Source organism: Condylura cristata, unplaced genomic scaffold (genome assembly GCF_000260355.1).
Source record: "Condylura cristata isolate star-nosed mole 26May11 unplaced genomic scaffold, ConCri1.0 scaffold00025, whole genome shotgun sequence".
NCBI lineage: Eukaryota > Metazoa > Chordata > Mammalia > Eulipotyphla > Talpidae > Condylura > Condylura cristata.
In genome coordinates, this window is record NW_004567126.1 from 3739735 (window position 1) to 3752269 (window position 12535).

The window sequence follows — 12535 nt, forward strand, 5'->3', positions numbered from 1 at the left end:
TTATTCACTTAGTAATCTCTTTTCCACTCTTGGATCTCTATTATTTCTTGTCATTGCAGGCATCACCACAATCAAACAACAAATAGAGAATCACTTCCTTTCCCCTGTTATCAAATAATCTTCCCCTTTTCTATAAGTATTTCATGCATATCCCTTGCAATCAGAGAGCTGAAAACAACTTGATTTTTGTATTTAGACTTTGTTTCATCCATGGTGTCACCAATTTATGGGACTCTTCTATCACTAATATGCTTCTCATTACATTTCAGCTCTTTATCCATGAGCAAGAAAGGCTCATATTCACTGGGAGCAGTATGTTCTCATTGCTTACAGGATATAACACAGACTCTACAGATGCTGCTAAGGAAGTCATGTTCTAAGAAACAGTGCTCAGCCTCTTGGCCATGCTTGTTATTAGGCCCCAATTTTCTCATACACCGATGGTCTTATAATTTTGTGGTTTGACATGGCTGAGTGAAGCATCAAACAGAAAGCAGTTCAGGAAATTTATTCAAGGTCTGCCCAGCTGATGGTCCTTATCAGTGGTCTGTGTGTAGGCATTTCCCTTGTGGGGAAAACTTTCACAAAAATAAATAAATAAATAAATGACCAGAACATTCTTGAGCATGAAAAAGGCAGGAGAAAAAGATGTTGGCTCAGTTTTTGGTTAAGTTTGTCACATATCTCCAAAGGCCAAATGTTATTTTTTAATTTTGTTAGTAGCTTAAATTAATTAATGCTTTATTTTGTTTCCTGTGTTATCTGAGAATATAAATTAAATTAAATAGTAACACTATATTAGAGAAGATTATAACAGTGACATTCCTTGATAGAATAAACTATCTGCTTTAAAATATATTCCTGAAATGTTCTAGCTTTCTGTTTGATGAGTGAGGTCATGGATTTGTATGAAAATTAATTTATAGGACAGGTTAACTATAGAGCAAACTGATAAGAAACTGCCTATACTCAAAGTCCTTATAACCCTACTTACTTAATCATCATTATTGTTCTTATAATATGTTGTCTGGAGATGTCCTTTCATTCCAAAAGGAAAGTGTACCTTATCAATGACACCAGTATTTGGTGATATATATTTTTTTTAATAATAGTTTATTTTTACATCATTTTGTGCCTTTTCCCATCTCAGTTGTAATCCCCATGGGCTTCCCATCTATTTGATGATAATTTTATGATTAGGTTTACTTTATAACAAGGTCCCAAAAACATCATTTGCTTTATGTTTATAATATAATCACAGATAACCTTAAAATATGTAAGTAGTTTCTGCTGAGAAACTTCTGAAACAACTCAGCTAACTAAGATACAGGATTCTTAAAATTTAATTCATTTTGATTGTACCCAATTGAATTATTAATCTGATATGACTGTCTTCTTCCTATCTGATTGACATAATCTTCCAGGTATGGTAAAGTAGTTTGGTCAATCTTGATACAATAAACACCATAAAATCTAGGGAGAAGTGATGTGTATTTGAACATTTCTGATACAATAGATCTCAAAAGTTGTGGTCAGAATACAAAAACATTCTTACAATGTGCGGTAGTGGGTATTAACTAATTGAGTAATCATTTCATAACCTATAAATATATCGAATTACTAAGCTGTAAACTTAAAACTAATAATATTTTGCATGCTAATTGCATCTTAATTTTATAAAATTTGAAAACTATAAAAGAAGGGAAATGAATAACTGAATTTATACCTTTTATAGCTGTTAGCCAGCAGACATGATTCAATTAGCACCAAGAAGATCAGGCAAAACTTCTCTTGAATCATTTGTTATTTCTAACAGGAAGAATGAGAAAATTGGTTTTGAGACTGAAATTTGTAGGTGTACATTTTAGAAAAGATAGCACTAGGAATACATACCATAAATTCCATGTAGAAACTTTCCCTGAATCTTGATCTATGTGTGAAATAGTGAAAACTGCAAATAGACTATGTAAGCCAAAAGAATTAAAACTTGAAGCTACAATCCACCACAGGGATGCCCATTTTTTCAGCTTTTGTTCTGTTACTAACCAGGAATTTCTTCCAGGGATTCTTATTCCTTGTAAAACAATTTAACAAGGAGGTTTTATTAGATTTACACAAAGGAGATAGCGTCAAGAAGGAAAGTTTCAGGTTAGTTCTACAAAGTGATAAGAAAAGGAGTTTTGAAGACATTCCTTTACTGGGGTATTCACAAAATTTTCCAATCTTGTGCAGTCACTGGGGTCTGCAAATGCTGGGATAGCTGATTTTTTTATATAATTTTTTTTTAATTTTTACATAATTTTGTGCTTTTTCCCATCTTAGTTATAATCCCCCTGGGCTTCTCATCACCAAATCACCTGTGTGCCATCACCATAGTCGGGTGCACTTCCCCACCCATATTTTTTATCACAATCCCCACTCCACCCCCATAAAATGTCTCTGGTATATAGTTGTTCATTATTATTATTTCCCCCCCCCCGCCCCCTGCCTTATGCTACTGCTAAGAGTGAAACCATCCAGTATTTTTCCTTTTCTTTATGGCTTATTTCACTAAGCATGATCTCTTGCAGGTCTACCCATATTGCTGAAAAAGGCATGAGTTTATCTTCTTTGATTGCTGAGTAATATTCTATTATGTATATGTACCACATCTTTTTTTTTTTTTAAAGATTTATTTATTTGTGCATACAGAACTGGGGTACAGGCAAGAGACTCAGGAGTGGCAAAAGACTTCACCAGAGACAGAGTGGGGAGCAGAACAGGCAGATCCATGAGGTACACTGCTGAGGGGAGCAGTGGGTGGGTCAGGAGAGGTCTGCCACACCATGTGGTCACCTCTGGGGCAGGTGGGAATCGAACTCATGCGGAAGTGGCTTTAGCTTCTTAGTGCAGTGTTTTAACCCACTGCGCCACCAGGGAGGGCCATCTTTTTAATCTACTTTTGGGCATTTGGTTGATTTCATGTCTTTTCTATTGTAAACAAAGCAGCAATAAACATGGGGGTGCAGGTGTATTTTTAAATCAGTGTTTTTTTGTCTTTTGGGTAGGAATCGCTGGAGTGGGATTGCTGGGTCATATGGAATCTCCATTTTTAGCAGTTTAAGGAACCTTCAAGCAGCTTACAATAGTATTTGTACTAGTTTGCATTCCCACTTGCAGTGTAGGAGAGTTCCTTTTTCTACATATCCTCCCCAACATTTGTTGTTGCTAGTTGTCTAAAGAGGTGCCATTCACAGGTGGTATCTCATTGTGGTTTTATTTTGCATCTTCCTTATTACAAGTGATGTTGAACATTTTTTTCATATACTTGTTGGCCATCTGCATTTCCTCTTTGGAGAGTGTCTTTTTAGCTCTTCTGCCCATTTTTTTTGATGGGGTTGTTTATTTTTGTTTGTTTTTTTTTCATTGGTTCTTTGTATATTTTTGTGATCAATCCTTTATCACTAGCTTTGTGTGAGGATTTTTTTTTCCCAATCAGTGGAATGTATGTTTGTTTTTTGTAATGTACCTTTTGCTATACAGAATCTCTGTAACTTTATATAGTCCCTTCTGTTCATCCTTTCCTTCACTATTGTTGTTTTGTGTGCTGTATTTTCAAAGATGTTAGTGAGGTGGATATTGTGCAGTGTTTCGCCCATCTTTGTTTCCAGGTATTTTATGGTTTCTGTTCTTGTGTTTAAGTCTTTAATGCACTTCGAGTTGGTTTTTGTGCATTGTGTGATGTTGTGATCTAGTTTCTTTTTCTTTTTTCTTTTTTTTTTTTTTTTACATCAACATACAATTTTACAGTTCTGTAAGGTACAAGCACTCCTGCATTTCTGGTGGGATTTCAGGAACACTAAGTGAGCATGGTTTCTCAAATGGATGAAGGTTGGGATGGGAAGTGGCAGCATTTCTAGTCTTCTTGTATAACTCCCTAAGAAGTAAGAATAGATAGTTTACAGCTTTTCTCCTCTCCTTAAAACATAAAATGCTGCACCCAAAATCTTGTTCCTTAGTAAAGATTTGAATTATCAGTGGTGGGGGTGGGGGAGGTACAGGTGAAACATGGCAAATTCTGTTTTTATTTTGGTTGATCATATTTCAGCAGTCCCCCAAAAGAAAACTCTTAACTAACACAGTCTCCAAAATAAAAAAAATACAAATAAATGCTGAGAAACTCCAAGTGAGTAAAAGCTAAATATTTGCAACTTTAATCAAAATTCTTAGGGAAAGTTAAGACTTCTGTCTCCCTTTTTATCTCTGCTAGGCAACTTGGCTATTACCCGTGTTTGTATTCTGCAAAGCCCATTGCTAAAACTGCTGAAATGAAGTTCTTAATGCTGTAGAAAGGATTCTGAGATAGTGTGATAGGTTTCAGCTTGTGTGGAAAGAGCTGTTAAATCTAAATCCTATCTAAATGAATCCTTTTTAATTCACTCACCAAAATGTGAGAATCTTTAGCGGTGCATTTCTCCACTGTGTAGTGTTAGAGTTTAGAAGTATTAACAATTAACATCATCCTGAATTGATTGTGTTTTATGTAGCATAGAACAGAAAATGCTGACTAAAGCTTAGCTGCATGCCAGTGGCCCATTACATACTTTGACTTTTTAATAACCTAGGCAGATGTATACTTAGACAGAATGAGATCTCATAAACACCATTTTGATTAAAACACATTCACTCCATGCATCTCTGAGTAAGTTTCCCACAGTGATCTATTATACTGCTTAAAGGTTTCACCTTTGTACAACATAACAAAATGTTTTGCTTTCAAAATGAGATGTGTTTCTGTTGTGGATGCTGTGGGAGTTGAACAGATTTCTGGATTAATTATTCACAAGCCATTTATGACTTGGGATTTTCAAATTTCAAAGCGAAGACTAGAAAATATAATTGTATCAATTACTTCATGTTGTTTTGATGTTTTCACAAGAGGAATGTTTTCGTTCAAGACATATAATTTTCCTATTGATAATACCATTAAATATTATGAAAGAAGACAGGAAGTAACTATAAAAAATGATTTTAGGCCCTCCCTGGTGGCGCAGCGGGTTAAAGCACAGCACTGAGAATCTAAAACCACTTCCGCATGAGTTCGATTCCCGCCTGCCCCGGAGGTGACCACATGGCCTGGCAGACCTCTCCTGACCCGCCCGCTGCTCCCCTCAGCAGTGTATTTCCTCGATCTGCCTGTTCTGCTCCCCATTCTGTCTCTGGTGAAGCCTCTCGCCGCCCCTGAGCCTCTGGCCTGTACCCCAGTTCTGTATGCACAAATAAATAAATCTTAAAAAAAAAAAAAAGATTTTAACTTTGTTTTCTTTCAATGTGAGCACCAAAGTTTCTTCTAGCATTAATATATAATTCTAGACAATTAACAATAGTTTGACTTGATAGTGTGTCACATTTAGAAAAGAATATGGTGTTTGGAATGCTGTTGCTCAATATTTCTTGAGTTAAAAATATGTTTCTAATTTGGTAAAAAGTCAAATGATTCAGCTGTATTTAGTATTTTTTTTTTCCATTCTAAAGGTTGTAAAGTGAACAGGAAGGTTATCTTTTTTCTAGCTTTACAAAGTAAATCTTGAGAAAATTAATTTTTGTCCCTGTATTATTTGAATAAAACTTTTAAACAATGCATAAACTCTGATAAATATGTAAATAGATTATTTAGTCTTTTTGTTGTTGTTGGTTTGTTTCATTAAAAACAATGACCTTGATCTCTTTGGCTTCTGGCATTATTTTATTAACAGGGAGAAAGCCTTTATATAAGCATAGTTGCCTGTATTTACTGAAAATCATAAGTCATTTTGTAGGAAGTTCAACAATCTCCATGGAAAGGAAGGTGTCAATTCAGCACCCTGATCTGTGTGCACAGGTGTTAAGTGGATTGCATTTTCTAGTCACTTCTTACCTGCAGTTAGTTATGCATTAGAACAAGGGTACATAGGGGCAGATAATGATGCCTTCAAGCTGCTCACAATTTCAAAAGGAAGACATAAGAAGAAAGAAAAATACTTATTCTGACAGAATTGTATTTTTCCCCTGCTTTGGAGATTTGTTTCTTTCCTAATCACATACCTACACTATGCCTGGTCCAAGGCTAAGATTTTATTTGAAGGTATGATAGAAGTATAGTTGGAGAGATTAGCTCTAGGGAATCTAAGCTTAAATGATTAGAAGTAAGACTATTGTTGCTCAGTGTAGAGTCATCTAAACAATTTATATCCCAAAGAGTAGATCTGGGAGTAGGTATCCTACTCATATTCTTTTTTTTTGTTCGGTAGAAGCAACCTACTCAAATTTAATTTGCTCTTTAAAAAGACAGTGAAGTTGAGCTGCTTCTGAACCAAGGAGAAGGTTTTTACAGTCATTGAATACTAATGTTTTAACAGTATGTGCTCTTATGACTGCCAACAGGGGCTGCTTTTGCAGTTCAGAGTCATTGCTTTGCTTTCCCTTTACTTTGTCCAACATTGTTCACCCATGTTTCTAGTTCTTTTTTTTTTTAACCTTGTTTAGCTATTTCCTTATTGTGAATAAGGAATAATAAAATAGCATTTTAGTTATTTCACTCTATATTCTTATGTAGGGAAACGACCTTGATTCCTAATAACATCCTGATAATTAGGTGACACAATTTTGCTATTCTTAAGTTCTTTTTTGACTATAGATATTCTGTTAAAAATAACTAATAACAAATAATCATAATTGTGATGGAGATGATGAATGAGTGCTTTATGACTCAGAGGCTATAATATATGTAATACTTCTTTTTTATTAAACCTCTATAATCCAAAAATGTAATCTACAATGACCAAGTAGGATTTATTCCAGAGACACAAAGATGTTTAAAATTTCAAAAATAATTTAATGTAATCCAACACATCAAAAAGAAAAAAATATGATCATATTAATAGATGCTGAGAAAGGAATTGACAACGTTCAACATCCATATATGATAATGACCCTCAAAATTGTAGAAGGAACATACCTTAACATAATAAAGGCCATATATGACAAGCCCATAATCAATATAATTCTCAATGGTGAAAACCTGAATTTCTTGGAACACAACAAGGATGTCCACTCTTACCTGTGCTTTTCATCGTAACACTGGAAATCCTAGCCAGAGCAATAAGACAAGAAAAATATATAAGGGATCCAAATAGGAATTCCTATTTGGATCCCTTATATATGATGATATATGATAATATATATAGAGAGAGAACCCCAAAAAGTCCACAGAAAAATTAATCGAAATAATCAACCAGGTTAGTAAGTATCAGGGCAAAATCAACACAGAAAAATCAGCAACCTTCCTATATGCAAACAAGCTGAAGAAGAAACAAAAAATGCCTATCCCTTTTATAAATAAAATAAATCAAATACTTGTAAATAAACCTAACAATGAAGGTGATGGACTTACACTAATAAAACTATAAAACATTGTTAAAGGGGCCCTCCCTGGTGGCGCAGCAGGTTAAAGCACAGCACAAAGAAGCTTAAGCCACTTCTGCATGAGTTCGATTCCCACCTGCCCCGGAGGTGACCACATGGCATGGCAGACCTCTCCTGGCCCGCCCGCTGCTTCCCTCAGCAGTGTGCTTTGTCGATCTGCCTGTTCTGTACCCCACTCTGTCTCTGGTGAATCCTGTCACCCTCTGCATCTCTGGCCTGTACCCCAGTTCTGTACAAATAAATAAATAAATCTTAAAAAAAAATTGTTAAAGGAAATAGAAGTCGTGAGGGAATGGAAAAACATCCCCTGCTCATTGGTTGGAAGAAATACCATTGTCAAAATGGTGATCCTACCAAAAGCAATTTACCAATATAATGCTATTCCAATAAAATTTTCAATGATATTTTTTAAAAAAATAGAACAAGTATTGATGAAATTCATATGAAGACACACACACAAAAATAATACCCAAGAATAGTGAAAGCTCTCCTGACTAAAAAGAAGGGGAATGGAGCTGTCATAATCCTATACTCAATCCTTAGTAATATTCTAACTATACTACTAAGCCATAATGATTAAAACTGCATGGTACTGAAACAAACAAACAAAAAAGACAAACAGACCGATGAAATAAAATAGAAAACTGAAAAATAAACCCACAGATTTATGGATACCTAATCTATGACAAAGAAGCAAAAAAATATGTGATAGAACAGAGATAGTTGCTAGAAAAACTGGACTGCTGCATGCAAAAGTATGAAGAGAGACTAATACCTCACACCATGCACAAAACAACTCAAAATGGATTGAAGAATTAGACATAAGACCTGAAACCATAAAATAAATACAAGAAAATACAGGAAAACACTTCATGATATACTTCTCAGGAATATCCTTAAAGTTATCGCCTAAAACAAAGAAAGTAAAGGAAAGATAAACAGCTGGGAATGCCATCAAATCAATGAGCTTCTGTACAACAAGAGATATTAACCAAAACAAAGAGGCAATCCATTGATTTGGAAAAAAATGTTTGCATTCCATACAACTGACAAGGGACCTGATCACAAAGATCTACAGAGGACTCATATGACTCAACATAAACAAAGTAAACAATCCAGTCAAAAAGTGGGCATAAGGTCTTAAAAAAACATTTCTCCAAAGAGGAAATTCAAATGGCCAACAGGCATATAAATAAATGTTCAACATCACTTGTAATTAGGGAAATGAAAATTAAAACCTTACTGAGAGACCACTTTAAACTAGCAAGAATGGTACATCTTTAAAAAATCCGCAACTTTGCCCTCCCTGGTGCAGCAGGTTAAAGTACTACACTAAGAAGCTTAAGCCTTCCGCATGAGTTCGATCCCCGCCTGCCCCGGAGGAGATCCACATGGCGCGGCAGACCTCTCCTGACCCGCCCGCTGCTCCCCTCAGCAGTGTACTTCATCGATCTGCCTGTTCTGCTCCCCACTCTGTCTCTGGTGACTCCTCTCACCCTCTGGATCTCTGCCTGTACCCCAGTTCTGTATGAATAAGTAAATAAATCTTTAAAAAAATTAGCAACAACAAATTCTGGTGAGGATGTGTTGAAAAAGGAATTTCTCCTACACTGTTGGTCTAGGAATGAAAACCAGTCTAACTGCTATGGAAAGCTGTATGGAGATTCCCGAGCCTACTAAAAACTACCTTTTCAGCAATTCTGCTCCTAGGGATCCACTCAAAGGATACAAAACCATCAATTCAAAAGAATACATGCACCCCTATATTTATTGCAGCACTATTTAAATACAGATAAGCACTATTTAAATACAGATTGGGTTGCTTGGAAACAACCCAAATACCCAAAAATAGATGACTGGATTAAGAAGATGTGGTATCTATAAACAGTGGAATAGTACTCAGCAATCAAATAAAAGATAGGTTAATGCAATCTGCAGCAATATAGATGGAGCCAGAAGGGATTATGCTCAGTGAAATAAATTAGAAGGAAAAAATAAAAATGTCAGATGGTTCACTTATGGGAGGAATATAGAGGATAAGGAAAATAAAATAATAAAACAACCACAACAAAAGAAAAATGAATAGGCAACTTAAATCCGAGACATTCTGTGGGCAAGGGGTAGGTGAAGGGTCAAAATGATGGTGAGAAGGACACAGGGACTATGGTCAAAATGATGGTGCACAGATAATTTGACATTGGAAACTCTATGAGGACCACACCTAAGAAAAGAAAACAAACATTGCAAGAAAAATAAGTAGAATTGTTTATTCTAAAAAAGTAGAAAATCAGTATTAAAATAAATACATAAATAAAATTTAAACTTTATGAGGCTTTTAGAAGATAAAACTAAATGCATTGGGCCATCCCTGGTGGTGCAGCAGGTTAAAGAACAGCACTACAAAGCTAAGGCCATTTCAGCACAAATTTGACCCCCAACCTTGGAGGTGACCCACATGACTCCACTGCTCCCCTCAGCAGTGTATTGCAGTAGATCTGCTTGTTCTGCTCCTCAGTCTGTCTCTGTTGAGTCTTCTCTCTACCCTCACACCTCTATCCTATACCCCATTTCTGTGTGCATAAATAAATCTTAAAAAAAATGAAATGCATAAAGCAAGTCACCCAAAGTTATATAATAAATACTGAAACTGAGTTTGCTTCTAGTTCAAACTCTCAATCCTGTGCTTCTGTCCACTATACAATTCTACTCTTTTCTTAAAAAGATATTTATTATATAATTCTTCATACAATGTATGATTTCCTCATGAAATTTCCACCACCAACTCACCTTTGTACCATCACCATAATCCCTTGTGCTTTTCCCACTTCTATCCTGATCCTTCTCCCTCTTCCTACCCTACAGAATGCCTCTAAGCTATAATTACCTGATGGTTTGGATTTTTACTTTATTATAGTTACTTCCTCCACACCCCACACCCCAATTCCTTATTTAGTTCCTTTACATTTCTCCTGTAAGTGAGACCATTCCATACTTTTATTCTTCTTTCTGGTTTATTTCACTGAGCATAATCCCTCCCAGCTCCATAATCTTCTGAGACAAACAAAATCTCCAGAAATCCATTATTACTAACCCCCCACTCCAAATGATTCTACAAGAAACCCTAGAGCATAAAACAACAAAGGAATTAATTGGAGACGAGAACAAGGTAAGAAATAGAATCATGGGCCCTCCTTCGTGATGCAACGCTTTAAAGCACAGCACTACAAAGCAATCCACAGCCACTGCAGTGTTAGCTCTATCCCTGGCCAGGGAGGTGACTCACATGGTGTGACAGGCCTCTGCTGACCCACCTGCTGCTCACCTTAGCAGTATATTTCAGTTGATCTGCCTGTTCTGCTCTCCACTCTGGTGAATCCTCTTATCCCTTCACCTTTGGCCTGTACCTCAGTTCTTATATGTATAAATAAATAAATCTTAGGGAAGAAAAAAAGAAATAGAATCATAAAATCTTACTCTTATGTAGCATTTACCAAGTGACCACAGTGCCAGGCAGTAGTTGCTTTCATGTCACATTTATGTTTTCTGATATTATCATGAATGTATCAGTGGTAAGAGGGTCACTTTTGTTGTTTTGGTCAAGCTTCCTATGTGTCCTTGGGACTGAATTTTCCATGTTCAGCATTGCTCATTTATGATTCAGACTTAGCAAGTAGGACTTTCTTAATTATTGCTGGATGACACTCAACTGAAAGTGTCATCCAACTCCTGAATGTTAAGTTACTAAATATGTTTTGGCTTGCTGATATTTCTCTGATGTTGAGATTATAAAATTAGAGGTATAAAACTGCATACTATGTTTATTTTTTAATATTTTATTAACTTATGCATACAGAAATGCGTACCAGCCAGAGTTATAGAGGCAGTGAGGGGATTCACCAGTAATAGAGAAAGGGAGCAGAACAGGCAGATGCACTGAAACACACTGCTAAGGGGAACAGCCAGCAGTACGGAAGAGGTCTGCTGCACCATGTGGGTCAACTCTGGAGCCAGATCCAACTCCCACTGAAGTGGCCATGGCTTGGCTTAGCTTCACAGTGCAATGCTCCAACGTGCAGCACCACCAGGGAGGGCCTGCATAATACATTTAATGAACTAAAAGATATAATAAAGATTTATAGTTTCAGGGTCAGATACACATGTGCATGCACGTGCGCACGCACACACACACACACACACACACTGAAAATCTTCAGATATTGCATAATCTACTAGCTATTAAACAGTTACTGACTGTTTAGATATTTTTTCACTTAAAAATGTCTTAGTTGTCTGGCATGTACTACATATACATCACTTTGACAGGTTATTCATCATGATCGGTAATACATCTAAATCATTTGCAGTATATAAACATTCCTTTAAAAAAAAGCATGCATAAGAAAGTATTGAAATGGGTAAACAAATCTGTAAAAAAATTTGATCAGAGGTGATTACACCTTTGATTCAAATGAGAATATAATTCAAGGTAAAGGTAATGCCCAATTCTTGGTAGGATGATATAAGTAGATAGAAATAATGCAAGGAATTGGGTGTTTTCTGTCCCTTCTCCCCCACTCCTGAGTAACATGTAAAAACTTTGACTAAGTCGACAAACTGTAACCACTACCCAATTTCCTGGAATAATTTTCTTCTATAAATAAGTATTCACCTCAATGACCCTATTATGGGAAAGGAAAGACAGAATAGCTAAAGATAATACTTATTCCAGACAGCTAAACTGTAGAATTCCAGTAAACACACCTAAAAAATGTCTTTCTCTAGAGAATTCAGCCCTGGCAGTGCTAGAGTCTCTAACGCTTAGTTCGGATTCTCTCCCCCGCCTCTTTCCCTTGTCTGTCTTCTTCTCTTTTTCTCCACACTAGGAATGTCTTTGTTCACAAATAAATATTCACTGAATTGTATTTATATGGCAGTGATCTTTTTTTCGGTCATTGATATTAAAAAAAAAAAAAAAACCCTCTCAGACAGAATAATTTCAACAGTCGTTCACATATTCCTGAATTTCTTTGTATGCATTTTCACAAACAGCAATGAAAGAATAAGCAAAAAAGAGGGAAGGAGGAAGATAAGA